The sequence below is a fragment of the Hemicordylus capensis genome, chromosome 1, assembly GCF_027244095.1.
Source record: "Hemicordylus capensis ecotype Gifberg chromosome 1, rHemCap1.1.pri, whole genome shotgun sequence".
Lineage (NCBI taxonomy): Eukaryota > Metazoa > Chordata > Lepidosauria > Squamata > Cordylidae > Hemicordylus > Hemicordylus capensis.
This window is the reverse complement of record NC_069657.1, coordinates 79,736,965-79,751,233: the sequence shown is the minus strand read 5'-3', so window position 1 is coordinate 79,751,233 and position 14,269 is coordinate 79,736,965. Positions and strand designations below refer to the sequence as shown.

At 44.6% G+C, this 14,269-nt stretch overlaps 1 long non-coding RNA gene across 3 annotated transcripts in view; it reads right to left on the bottom strand.

Moving 5' to 3' along the window:
• Positions 1–551: 551 nt before the first annotated feature.
• LOC128340838 (uncharacterized) overlaps positions 552–14,269 on the bottom strand; it is a 101,872-nt gene continuing 88,154 nt past the window's right edge. For all 3 annotated transcript variants that reach the window (XR_008314008.1, XR_008314014.1, XR_008314010.1), the window contains exon 4: positions 552–885. This is a non-coding gene — a long non-coding RNA (uncharacterized LOC128340838). The remainder of the gene's footprint in view (positions 886–14,269) is intronic.

The following is a 14,269-nucleotide window of genomic DNA, read 5'->3' as shown; positions in this document are numbered from 1 at the left end:
GGCTGGACCCAGTAAGCCTAGCCAGGCTTGGTAAAGGGGACAGGGACATGTAGCCGGACAGCCCTTAACAGTTTGGGCCCTGGATACCTGAAGGAACACCTGCTCCCATGGGTTTCTGCGTGCCCAACCAGGTCATCAGAGAGGCCTTTCCTCTGTGTGCCGACACTGAGAGAGGCTAAATTGTCGTGCACAAGGGACAGGGCTTTCTCTGTTGTTGCCCCCAGGCTCTGTGAATGTCCACTATTTGACATCTGTGACTGCTTTTTAAAAAAGCAACTAAAGACCTGTTTATTTGTTCAGATTTTTACCCCCTAGGGGCTGCCAAGTCTCTCAGCTCTCCTGCTTCTGATTGTCTTTTTCATGGTGGTGGTTTTTTTTGGGGGGGGGGTGGGTTATGGTTTTTACTGTTTTAAACTTTTTCTGTTATCATTTTGTTTTAACTTTTTCTGATTTTTCTTTGTTGTAAACCGTCTAGAAACGTAAATTTTGAGCAATATAAAAATATGTCAATTAAACAAGCAAACAAACGAATAAATAACAACTGATTTTAAGATTTTAAATTATTTTTATGGAGTTTTGTTGTAAACGTTTGCAAGCCACCTTGGGATGCTTTATGAAAGACAGTATGAAGACTGAACAATACATAAACAAACACTTGAACAACAACAAAACGGTGCAGATCTTTTGCTATGGGAGCCTCAATCATGACATCACCCTTGGATCAGCAGATCACTGCCAGAACTCTTCTGCTGCTTACTGTTGACATCTGAGAAGTTGATGGGTGAGATTTTTCTGACACCCAAGAACTTCAAGAGTAAGGATTATCTGAAGCATTCTTGGACATACTTGAAGAGGAAGCCACTGTTCTCAGAGGATAATTTGCATCTACAAAGGAGGAAAAGAAGCCGTCAGAGGAGAGCTCACAGCTCATCTAGGTTCTAGTAGTATCATTATTACAAAATCTGACAACTGGGAGAAGAAATTTTCTTATAGGTCACCAATGACTCCCCCATCTTTTCCAAATGTGAAGATTTTCCCCCCACCGCACAATATGCTCCAAAGATTCCCTATTCTGTTTGCTGCAAAATTCAAAGCTCTTCACCACTGAAAATTCAACAAGAGGCCATTTTGAAAGTGACTTCTTTGTAATTGGCATTCAAATGTCATAAAGCTGCAATCGAGCATATCAGGGCAGTTAATGAATTCCAAGAGGGCTTGTATCAGCAGCTATCTCAACTTTACTGAGTTAAATGCAGTTATCCTACATATAATGGGCATGATATGAGGAGCAGGGAGGGTGGGAGGTGGGGGCCGCTGGAATAATACACATCTCTTTTCTCAGCTAAGAGCAGGGCAAAAGTGCTGCAAAGTCTTTACTAATAGCCACCAGCAATGGAAATCTCATGTTTGGCCTAGCCTGTGAATCAAAGTAATTATGTCTATTGCATTTCCCCTACCCATTATATTAACTAACAAGGAAACTAAACTGGTCTGGCACGTTCTTAACAAATCCATGTTGACTACTAATAATCTCTTCGCAGTTCTCAATTTGCTTATGCTTATATTGCTTTTTATCCAATTTTAATATAATCCCAGACACTGACAGCTAGCAAATGCAGGTATTGTTTCCTAAAGGTAAAGTGTGCTGTCAAGTTGATTTTGACTCCTGGCACCCACAGAGCCCTGTGGTTGTCTTTGGTAGAATACAAGAGGGGTTTACCATTGCCTCCTCCCGCACAGTATGAGATGTTGCCTTTCAGCAGCTTCCTATAACACTTATGTTGTTGAAAAGTGCCCAAACATATGGGTAGCCCCACTGCCTGCTGCATTAGTTTGATTATGCAATATTGTGTACAAGTACAACCCCCCACAAGCATTTGAGGAGTCCCCCCACATTTTACTGAACCCCCCCCCAACAAACCTATTAATCCATATCTCCCCCACAAAATTGTTTTTCCTCCCTCTAAAAAAACATTGAAGTTAGGAATTATTTCTCAAGCTTTCCCTCTGTCTGCACTCTTGCCTCTGTTACCACTAGACTGACAGGCTATTGGTTTGTGTTGCCTACTCCAATAGCCAGGCAGGATTAGGCTCGCTTCTGTGTGATGTCGCTTCCTTGTCTCATTGAGCCAGCTGCATAATCCGTGCATTGTTCATTAGCTGGCTTTGGGATTCTTCTTGCCTATACTGACACTTAATATAAGCCAATCTCAGTTAATTAAAATGAACTTTCCTTCCAAATCATGAAGCAAAACCCCGGGGACTTATCTGATTGTATTTAGTGAGCTAACAGCACTGGCAGGGGAAAAGGCCAAGGGAACATAATTCGCAGATGGCATGATTGTTCTTCATCACAGAGTCCTCTTTCCTTTTCATGTACAGAGGGCATTCCTTAATCTACATTTGTAGTGATGGTATTCCTTCATAGTTCCATTTAATTCCAAGACATCCACAGCTGCTATCTGACAAAAATATTTTCAGCTCCATCACATGAGAGGATATTTTTATTATTATTATTATTATTATTATTATTATTATTATTATTATTATTAAATTATTTATTCAATTTCTATACTGCCCTTCCAAAAATGGCTCAGGGCAGTTTACATAGCTAAATAAATAAATAAATAGGAAAGAAAGATGGCTCCCTGTCCCCAAAGGGTTCACAGTCTAAAAAGAAACATGAGATAGACACCAGCAACAGTCACTGGAGGTACTGTGCTGGGGGTAGATAGGGCCAGTTACTCTCCCCCTGCTAAATAAAGAGAATCACCACTTTAACAGGTGCCTCTTGCCACGTTAGCAGGGGATATATGCTATGGCAGCCATGCACAACAGAAGGCCCGGGAGCCAGATCTGACCCACAAGGTCATTTTTGATGGCCCAGGTAGCCAGCAGCAAGAGCCCCAACATTTGGCATTTGTGTGGGGCTGGAAAGGTGCCCACTGTCTGAGAAAGGACAGGGCTTAGTTTCTGGCCACTAAAGTGTGCTGTCAAATCGATTTCAACTCCTGGCACCCACAGAGCCCTGAGGTTTTCTTTGGTAGAATACAACTGTGGGCCCCTGTGATGAGGGAAGGACCCACAACTCATTAGTAATTGCTTTAATATTTATCTGTATAATTAATTTTACTGCAATAATCAATGCACTAAAAATTGACTTCGCCCCCACCCCATACAGTGTCATGGTTGTTTCTGGCCCACTGGGACGTGAGTTGCGCACCCCTGTGCTACGGTTTATGTTTTTTCAACGGACCCTTATGGGTTTTTCTTTCTGCAATGTTTACTTAATCAGACCTAATGCCCAGGAAAATGTCAACGCGTACAGTATTTGGAAGGCGATAATTTAGCTGCACTGTGCTTTGGCTTGCTTGCTTTGGCTGTATTTTCCCATACGATTGTTTACGTATGTTCTGTCTTGTAGTAACATCAGTGTCTAGTTCTGCAGTGCCTTCACACAAATTCCATGGATATGTTACTGATTCTTTTCCAGTTGGCTGGCACACACTGTACTTCAAGCTGAAGAAAAGCTGCAGAAAGGGAATTATGATGGTTGCTGCATTTACAAAGGACATGCCATCAACTATCTCTGTTTAAGAAACAGATGTAGTTACTCTGAATTCTGGAATCATCTGCATTCCCCTTGTCCTGCGATGCTTGGCTATAGAGCTCTGTCTCCTTCCAGCAGTAATAACATCTGGCCTACATTGGACTGCCACAGGTGAAGTGGAAACCTTGCAGTTATTGAAACATTTCCAGTGAGTAATGTTAGCAATAAATTAATGGAACCCTTTTGAAAAGAATGAAGCTCCAGTACTTCAGATCAGTCTTCAGATCAGTACAACAGCAATTAGCCTATCATGCTTGCTGCTGATATTGTCAGAGGAGGGCAACAACGATGGTCGCAGGTCTAGGAAACCAAATGCTGTGAGGGATGGCTGAAGCAGCTGGTTATGTTTAACCTCAAGAAGAGAAAACTAAGGGGTGATATGACAGCCCTCTTGAAATGTCGGAATGGCTGTCACATGGAAGGAGGACTTGTTCTCTGTTGCTACTGAGGGCAAGACTAGAACCATTAGGCAGAAAGTACACGGAAGCAGATTTAGGCTAGACGTTAAGAAGTTATAAACAGCAAGAGTAGCTTGACTGTAAAACAGTGTGCCTCGTAGGCTCTCCTTCATGGGAGGTTCTCCAACAGTGGCTGGATGGCCATCTGTCAGGGAAGCTTACACTGTTCTCTGCACTGAGCAAAGCTCTCTTCCAACTCCAAAATTCTATTATTCGGAGGCAATTCCTCCTCCGTAAGTCTCCTCTCCCATTAAGGCATCTGGAGCTAGTTTCAACATCAGAACTACCATATTTACCTGGATCTATGACAACTCTGAATTTAAGACTCTCTCCTAAAAAAAAGAAGGTTATGCCTGTATTTATCGAAAAGGAAGAGGACCCTGAATTTAAAGTGACCCCACCCCTCTAAAAATAAAATCTTATACTGGACACACAATGTTTTTTCATTACATATAGCTGCCGCACTCAGCAGCAGTTAATACTCCCACCCTTAAGTACCCATTCTGCTCAAAACATGGCTCCCTCCCCACATACATTCCACCACCCTCTCAGTACCTCCCATCTGGCCCTGGGTATAAGTCTGCACATAAAGCACCGGGACTTCTCATGCGGCATCTCACTGTTTTCCTGTGTGCACTGGGAGTGTATATGTTCACAAATGCCTGTCTCCTTTTTTATTTTAAAAGAGCTACTATAGATTCAGTGGATAAACCACCTTTGAGAGGCATTCTAAAGACAGCTTCCACCATGTACCCTCCTGGTGTTAGGGGACAGGGCAGGGAATTCTGCAGGGAAGAGAGATCAGAGCATGGGAAGGAGAGATCAAATCTAATTGTCCTTCTCGGGACAAAATAAACTGAAGCCATCTTACTTTGAAAAGGTCCACCACCCTCCTTGTCTCTGAAAGAGTGTCTGCAGTAGACAACAGGCATCCTACTTTGAATTCAAACCCTTAATTCCCTGGTAATGTCTGAGAAAGCATGTTACTTCTGAGTAAGCACAGCCTGCAGAGCTTGGTGAAAGTGTGCTTTCTCTAAGCTCTCTAGCTGCTTACTTGGAAGTAAATCCCTCTTGGAACGTCCTTTCAATGAAGTGTCCCTATGACTAACATTACCTTTTGATACATTACCTTTTGCTTTGTGGAAATCAATTGATTTTATTGAATAGCTTTTTAGTTTTGTTCTGACCCTTTAAATCCAAGTCCCTCCACACAGCAACCTGAACTTCTCTTTGTTTACACAGGGGTAAGTCCCACTGAGCGCAATACTTCCTCTTAAGTAAATGTGCCCAGAAGTGCTCTAACCCCCAGACTTTGAGGCCCCCCATCCACGGTTTCCAAGGTCCGGGGTGGGGGCTCCAAATGGCCGGGGGGGGGGCTCCTACATCCACCCCACGCCTGCCCTCCACAGCTAACCTATGTGCCATTTTTCTTAAATCAAAGCCACCATGCTGCCGAGGGGTGAGCCATGTAGTCAACCTCCTCCCCCCCCATTGCATCGGGGGGGGGGAGCAACTTCTGGACTTGTCCTCTCGGCCCAGCGGGTGTTGTGAACTATGAGGCGCACCTGTGCAGTTCACACCAGCCGCTGGGCTGGGAGGACGTGCCCAGGGGTTGCTCCCCCCGCCACTACTCCTAGCGGACAGGAGTAGGTCGACTACTTGGCTCACACGCATACCCCAGCAGCCACCCCTCAGTCACACGGTGGCTTCGGTTTTTTAAAAAATTGCATGTCAGCCACAGCAGGAGGCTCTCAAAAGTTGGTTTTGGAGGCCTCGAGGCACGGGGGGGCCTTATGGTGGGGGAGGCACCTCATGGCGGGGGGGGCCTCATGGAAGGGCTGGTCTGAGCACCAAAATCGTCTAGGTGTGCCCCTGAGTGTGCTTATGAGCCTCTCCCAATTTCCTCCTCTATGGCAGCATGACAAGGAGGCACAATCCTTCTCCCTCTGAGGCAGCTAACGGCGCCTGAGAAGAATGTGTGGTAGGTAGGAAGAGGCTTTCAGGCATGCACACACACTCTCCAGGACTCAGGGGTGTGGCAAGGAGCAGCGCTGGCTCCTCCTCTACAGTGGGGCTGCAGCCGCTGCCTCTCAGAGCAACTCGCTCGCCTCCTGTTCCCTTGATCACAGCTGGCTTCCCCAGTGGGGATTGCTGGTATGCACATTTAAGGCAACCCCCCACTTTCTAAACACAAAGAACTTGGGGAAAACCTCATCCTGGATTCAGGCAAATATGGTACATCCATGGACTTTCAGACCATTCTTAAGGTGTATATGAAGTTTTGTATGACAAGGATTTCTGGTCAGGAATGTAGCAAAGTTGGAGTGGGCCCAGAGACAAGATTTTAAAATGGGCCCCTCGCTGATATACACACACAAACACCCTTCACAATATATAGTGCACTTACACTCACATCCCCATTATGAATATGGTGAATATCTAGTTCACATTGAATCTACTTCACAGGGGTGGGTCCAGCAGGAAATTACAGGGGGTGCAACAAGAATTTCCCCCCTATAAAAGATTTCTCCCCCTCATATAAATATTGGGGCTTGGATTTTCTCTTTCTCCCAAGCAGGGGAGGAGCACAAGACACCAAGAGAACCAATAGGGCTGGAGAAAAGTTAACCCTTTTTTTACTGTCTGCTACTGCCGATCTCCAAGAGACTCAACATAATTCATAGGGGGTGCAACACAGGTGAGTGGAGAGTCATGTGATGTGCCTTTGGGGGGCCCCTCAAGGCAGTGGGGCCCCAAGACAACTGTCTCCCCTTGCCTAATGGTAGTTACACCCCTGTTTCTGGTACTAAAGCAATTGTCCGCTGACATCAGGAAATAATATCTTACCCTTTCTTCTGAGTTTCTTCTTCTGCCACTTTCTTTTGAGGCATTGGAGGTGGATACAGTGTGATCCAGCATATTGGGCAGGGTGAACATTTGCTAACAAGCTAGATTGTTTTGTTCCTTTATATAGGTTTTGTTTCACAACCAGCCTTGGACAAATTATATGTTAGAAGGAATCTTCACCTGAAGTTGGAATGGTAGGTCATCACGGGTGCTCCTTCATGCTCTTATGCAACTTGTCACATGGCTCATTTTCTGGAGCCCTCTAGAAGTGTTTTTAGTAAATATTTCCTAAACACAGTTTTGAGATGGTATAAAGTGAATTTGCACTCCCAACCCATTCTTTTCATTCTCCACACAAAGAAGAGGGTGTACTTCATTGTTCCTGTTGGCAGATGAGAAGATGAGATTGATATCCAAAAGCCACCCAATACATTCCATCCAACTTTTTCAAGCATATTTTCATCCTTTAACTAAAACGAACTAACTTGGCTAGAATTTCTCAAAAATAGCCCTGGATGCAAATACCTATAAATGGCAGGCAGATCCCAGGACCCCATGCTCAGAGACCATCTAATTCTTTACACATGTCTCTGTTTTTACATGCAAAGCTCATGTTTGTATGAGCAAACCAGATGACTGAATTGCATAGGCATGCTGTTTTGGGAGCCAGACAGTTGATACACACTTTTGTTATTCTGTTTAAGAGCAAGGGTAAAAATTTGTCCATGGCTTACTAAATCCACAGTGGAAAATGTCTTCTAGACAGCTGCCCTCACATTACATATGCCATTTATATTGATGTCTGGACACATAGTGTCTGCACCCCTAGTTCGACTCTCCCCCCCGCCCTTCTCAGCCCCTTCTCCCTGTCTCTGTCTTCCGGCAGGCGTCAGAGTCCGGCCCACTTCTCTCCTCCACCCCACGGTTTCTCCTGCCTCCTGCCAGTTTCTCCATCACCTTCAGCTGCTGCCGCCTCTTCCTGGTGGCCCAGCCGCCTCCTGTCCTGACCCCAGCGGACACGCAGGCCGCCGCCACTGCCTCCTCATTGCAGCTGGGGCCGCTGCCGCCTCCTTGCCGTGACTGCTGCCATTTCCCCCGGCAGCAGCTCAACGGCCTCCTGCCGCGCGTGAACCCCTGCCGCCCAGCCAATCCGCTGGGTGCCGGGACGCATCCCCATGGGCATGTTTTCAAGGTTTAATTATAAAGATAAAAGAGCACCTTCTTCGACATGCAGGACACGTTTATCAATGGCATCTAGTCTGATGGCTATAGACTACCGCCGTCCTTGAAGGCAAGATGCCTCTAAATACCAGATACGGGAGCAACCACAAGAGAGAGGGTGTGCCCTCACCCTTGCCTGTGGGCTTCTAGAGGCATCTAGTGGGTTACTGTGGGGAACAGGTTGCTGGACTAGCAAGACCTTGGGCCTGATCCAGCAGGGCTGTTTTTATGAATGAATGTGGCCAACTAGATGCCTCTGTGTAGGCAAACAGCCCTTTCCTGCTTCTGAACCTGGAGGTAGCATATAGCCATTATAAGGAGCCATTGATAGACTTGCCATACATTATTTTCTCTAATACCTTTTTAATGCCATCCAGCTAGTGCTCATCACCACTTCTTAAGGCAATGAATTCCATAAATTAATAATGCACCGTGTTAAGAAGTCCCTCCTTTTCTCTGTCCTGAATCTTCTGCCAATCAGTGTCATTGGATGAGGGCATCTATCATGTCTCTCCCCCCCCCCCCGCCCACTTAATCACCTCAATAAAGAATCCCAAACCTTATATCTTTCCTCCTCAGGGAAAGCACTCCATTTGTTAAAAAACCAATTGGAATAATCTAGTACAGCACCATGTAAATGATGTTTGTACATATGTAGCCAAATGGAAAAAATAAATATTGACTGACATCCAGATTAACACAGCATTCACCCTGCCAATACTATGCAAGTTTTGAGGGGAGGAGCAATTTCCGTTTATCTCCCCTTCCCTCTGCAGCCCACTGTGCCTATTGAAAATATGTCCCTGAGGGCTGTGGAACCCTCACTGACATTTTTTCACAGGCACAATGAGCTTCAAAGGGAAGGGGAGATCAACAGGAATTGTGCCTCACCACTAGCACAATGTTAGCAGCACCACTGCTGCATTCCTCTGGATGTTAGCCATTATTTGTACATTAAAGATATTGTCAGCCTCACTTTTGTGACTTTTGTAACTCACATTTGTTACATGAGAATTGTAAAAACCATCTAAGCATGACATCACTATCACAGATCAGCTATCATAGGTAGGGATTTTGGCTATGTGAATTCACTGCCCTTCAATGGGAACCAAGCTTCTCAAATGATACCAGTGTGTCACTTTATAACTTCAAGGTGTCATATTAGTTGACTTTCAGTATTGGATCTTTCTGCATGTGGTAGCTTCCCATGACTCACATATACATGGCCATAAATATGACGTCAAGCTTAAATAATTTGTATAACTTCCTGTTTTGAGCTTGGTGCATTAACCATCTCATTTTTGGAGAAATACACGTCACATCTTTGTCAATAGAGGGAAATATATCTGGAGCAGCCCAGGTGGAATAAATTTCATCCCGGGGCGGTGGGGGGAGGAAAATCCCCTTGGTCTCCCTTGTATGCAATATGAGACTGTCTATGAGATCAGAGAGCTTTCTTTCCATTGGCCGTGAGGGTTTCTTTACCTCCCATGGACCCCTAGATATAAAGTCTTGAATGCTAACTATCTTTTCCACACTTGCGGTATAAATATATGGTGCTCAAATAACAAAGGCTGCTGTTCATGAATAGATGAAATGTATTTCATTCATTTGTTTTTAAGATAACACTCTCCGTGTTGGTTGTCTAATCCTAACAGCCAAGCGTCTGCCTAAATAGAGATATAAGTCTTTCAGTGCTTCTGCAAGACATTCAGTCCTTGGCAAGCGTCCGGAGGAGAAGGGTGTTCCACAGTGGTGGGCAGCTACCAGAACCGCTCGGAGCATTTTATGTGAATTTAATTTCAAACTGCTTTGGGCGAATACAAATGTAATAACATCATCATTTACTGGAAGGATGAGCTTCCACTTGTTTCGCAATCTTCTTTTGATTGTATGTTTATGGAATCATTTGAATGCATAATCTGTACTAGTACAAGTTTGCAAGCAATTACTGGTGACTGTTCTATATGCACATTCATTCACTTCCTGATACAAAATCCCCATATTTTAATCTGATAGTAGTGTTTTAATTGTTGGACTCTCAAAATTTCACAAACTTATACAATGGTCTAAGCATACATGACAGACAGACAGACAGTTGGAGAGCTTATAACCACTTGTCTGCATGAACTGACATGCAGCTGTTGAGTAGCTTTGAGTAGTGTTGTGTATGCTAATAATTTTGTACCAGAATCCACGTGGAGTTCTAGATTGCTAAATTTTATTCTTGAAATTTGCTTTCAACAGAGTTCAGGTGGATTTTACAGGCAAATAAGATTTATAATTATTATTTGTTGTTTACACAGTCAGACAGGTGTTATTGACTGGTTTGTTTTATCCAGACATCGAGTCCTTCCCAAGGACCTGGGATGGCTGGATTTTATCATCAATACTGTTGGTTATTATAGATATCGTCGCAAGCGACGATATCTATAATAACCAACAGTATTGATGATAAAATTCAGCCATCCCAGGTCCTTGGGAAGGACTCGATGTCTGGATAAAACAAACCAGTCAATAACACCTGTCTGACTGTGTAAACAAGAAATAAAAAATAAGATTTAGGGAGTTAACTGAAGCCAGGTCTAGAGCCCAAATTAGATTTGTCTTTTAAAAACATATCCCCCTCTTCCTCCAAAGAGTCCAGAGCAGTGTACATGACTATGTTTATCCTCACAACAGCCCTGTGAGGTATGTTAGGTTGAGTGACTCAGGGGTGTATCTAGGGTGGGGCAGGCAGGGCACGTGCCCCGGGCGCCACTTGAAGGGGGGCGCCATTTATAAAATTTAAAAAAATTTTTAAATGGCCACCAAAACCAAAATGGCCACTGTGCATGATCAAATGGCCTCTGTGAGGCCCTGGGCCAGGCCAGGCCTCACAGAGGTGATTTGAGCATGCCCAGTGGCCATTTAGTTTTCAGTGGCCATTTTTAAAGAAAAAATATTTTTAAAAATGGCCACTGTACATGCTCAAATGGTCCCTGCGAGGCCCTAGAGGCCAGTGGGGGGAGGGAGAACCTTTGCAGACCCCCAACACATGGCCTTTAGGAAGCCTCCCAAGGGGTAAAAGATTTACTCCCAAGGTAAAAGATTTTTTTAAAAAAATTAATATAATATAAGTCACTGTACACATATTTAGTTTGGCACTATGTACAGAGAATCAGGGCTTGTGAATACAGCGCTGAAGTTTATGAGCTAGGATTGTATTCATTTGCTCTTACTTTGCTTCTTGTGTTAAGTGAGTTAAATGTGATGTCTTAATAATATGGCTATTAATGGTGCGTTTGTCTTTGAATCAATGTGAAATCCTTAGTATTAAGGCCCACTGGGAGTTTCTTGCTCTCTTTCTCTCATTTTAACTGTCTTTCTGAAATACTAGAATATATTCCAAGCAGTGACACAGTTTACTCTGCATATCCTTTAATTATTTTCAGAGTATCTGGGAAAAGTCAATTCTCCATTTATTTTTAAAACTTATGTAATAGTGATGCTACAATGCATAGCAGAGAATTAGACAGGCAATTCTGTTTAGTTTTCCAAGTACACCTCCACATAGCATTTGGTTATTTCATGAGCCCCAGCATACTGAAATTTTAGTTTTCCAGCATTTTTTGGTCTGGCTACGTCCACTGCTAAATAATTTTTGAAATATTAAAAGATTAACGAGCATGACTTGTATTTTCCAGCTGATATTATGGTAAAGTTATCTGAAAGATGGGTGTCAGATGTTTTGACAGGGGGCACAATTTCAGTGCTTGCCCTAGGCCCTATTTTCCCTAGATAAACCTCTGATGTTTCTAGTCCAAAATCATCCAGTAAATGGGAATTTTATCTTGGGTCTCCCTAATCGTAGGAACATTGGAAGCTGCCATATACTGAGTCAGACCATTGGTCTATCTGGCGCAGTATTGTCCTCACAGACTGGCAGTGGCTTCTCCAAGGTTTCAGGTAGGAATCTCTCTCAGCCCGATCTTGGAAAAGCCAGGGAAGGAAATTGAAACCTTCTGCTCTTCCCAGAGTGGCTCCATTCCCTGAGGGGAATATCTCACAGTGCTTACACTTCTAGTCCCTCATTCATATGCAACCAGGGCAGACCCTGCTTAGCTAAGTGGACAAGCCATGCTTGCTATCACAAGACCAGCTCTCCTCCTTGGTCCCAGTCCAACACTCTAATCACTGTACTACTTTGGCCCCCAGATATATTGCTTGGCTGAGATTGGTTTGGGACCAGCATTGTTGGGTCCCAATTCACATCCAGAGCAGGAGAGTTTTTTAAACATTCTCTCAGCTCTCCACAGCAAGCCACAGTAAGACAGAGCATTACAGTGCAGGACATTTGTGTGGCTGTCATGACTGGTTCCATCAATGGGGGTGCAGATTGCTCCACCTGTTGCAGAGCAGTTTGGTGCACTATGGATCTCTTAAGGTGGGCTGAATATACAACATCTGAAGTTATCTCTGCCCTCAGTCCAAGTCCCCTTGTCTCTTCCTTAGGAGGGTTGCCAACTCCAGGGCCAGACCTACCATGAGAGTAAGTCTGGAATTCTATGGATGGAAGGTTCCAAGTTCCCTCCCTGGCTTCTCCAAAATAGGGCTGAGAGAGATTCCTGCCTGCAACCTTGGAGAAGCCGCTGCCAGTCTGTGAAGACAATACTGAGCAAGATAGATCAATGGTCTGACTCAGCATATGCCAGCTTCCTATGTTCCTATGTAGAAAGGTATCAATTGTTGTCATTTCTACCACTTTCTGGATTTTCTGTCTCATGTACCAAATTATCCAGGCCAGGACCACCTCTGTTCCCTCTGTTTCTCCTGCTCCTACTTCTGACTTCATCTCTCCTTTCCACTTCTCTCCCTCAGGCCAGTATATACTTCCCTCAGTATACTTCCCTCAGGCCAGTATACACCACAAGCACAACAGTGTCATTAAATGATGTCATTCATTTATGTTGTGCTGTTTCTGCCCTGAACCTGGCCTTTAGCACCTCTAGGTCATTTCCTAAACATCCCATAGACCTTTACTAATGCCCCAGCTTAGAAAGAGCCATCTGCTTTGCATACCTCTCTTATATCTGCTGGCGAAATCAAGGTCTGCCGTGGGCTCTGAGGGTTGGCCACCTCTACCCACTTCCACATGGAGATAAAGGCTGATTAAGGACCGTATTTAATACTACGTGCAATTAGCCTTAAGTTGCACCAGCTAGAATTGGCTGTTTAAGGAGGTATACATGTCATGATAGATAATTAAATAGTGCATGCAACAAAACTCCAGGGAGTTATTCACACATGCCTTCATGCCCTGGGATATCTGAAGAGCGAATTTGCTTTGCAGCAGATTGACCAAATGTTTAATTTGGGTATTAAATGGGACAGTACACATGGGGTCAGATCCTCTCGACAATCCCTGTGATCTTTTTCCTGTGTGCGTCCCTACAGCTTGCTCTGGGTTTTTTCTCCAAGCAATCACCAGCGAGATACCTTTTTGTTGTTATTTGAGAGAGGGAGCAGGAGGGAGCGTGTGTGGAGTGAAATTGGTGATGGATGTCTCTGGAGAGGAATGCGTCCCTCAGGAGTGGGGAATGGGAGGCGAGGTGACATAAAAACATAAGAACAGCCCTGCTGGATCAGGCACAAGGGTAAATGGAACTAATATGTGGACTGGCACACTCCAATCCAGAGTGGATTTATATTAAAAGCCCTGCCTGTAAAGCCTCCAGCTGTTGCTTTCCTGCTACAGTTCCTCCTTTCCAAAAGGGTTCCCTTTGCAGGGTTCCAAATGTGTTTGCAGCAGAAAACCCTGTGGGCATGGAAAGAGTTAGAGACACTCCTTGCTTCTCTGCTCCAAATAGGGATGTGCATGGAACCATGCGCAGGTGGCTCAATGGCGGTAGGGGGTCATACTTTAAGGGGAGAGTGCACTTACCCCTCCTTCCACTTCCCCTCTGCAGAAGCCCAGTATTTCCCAAGTCCTATGGGGTGGCAGTGTACTTCCCTGCCACCCCATTTGCTCTTTGGCTGGAATTGGATGGAAGTAGCTGGCGTGCGTGTGCCCGGTGGGTACGGACACACGCACGTCACAAGTGCCCGTGCGCACATCAAGTGGATGTGCGAGTGCTCACGCCCCGTGCTCACG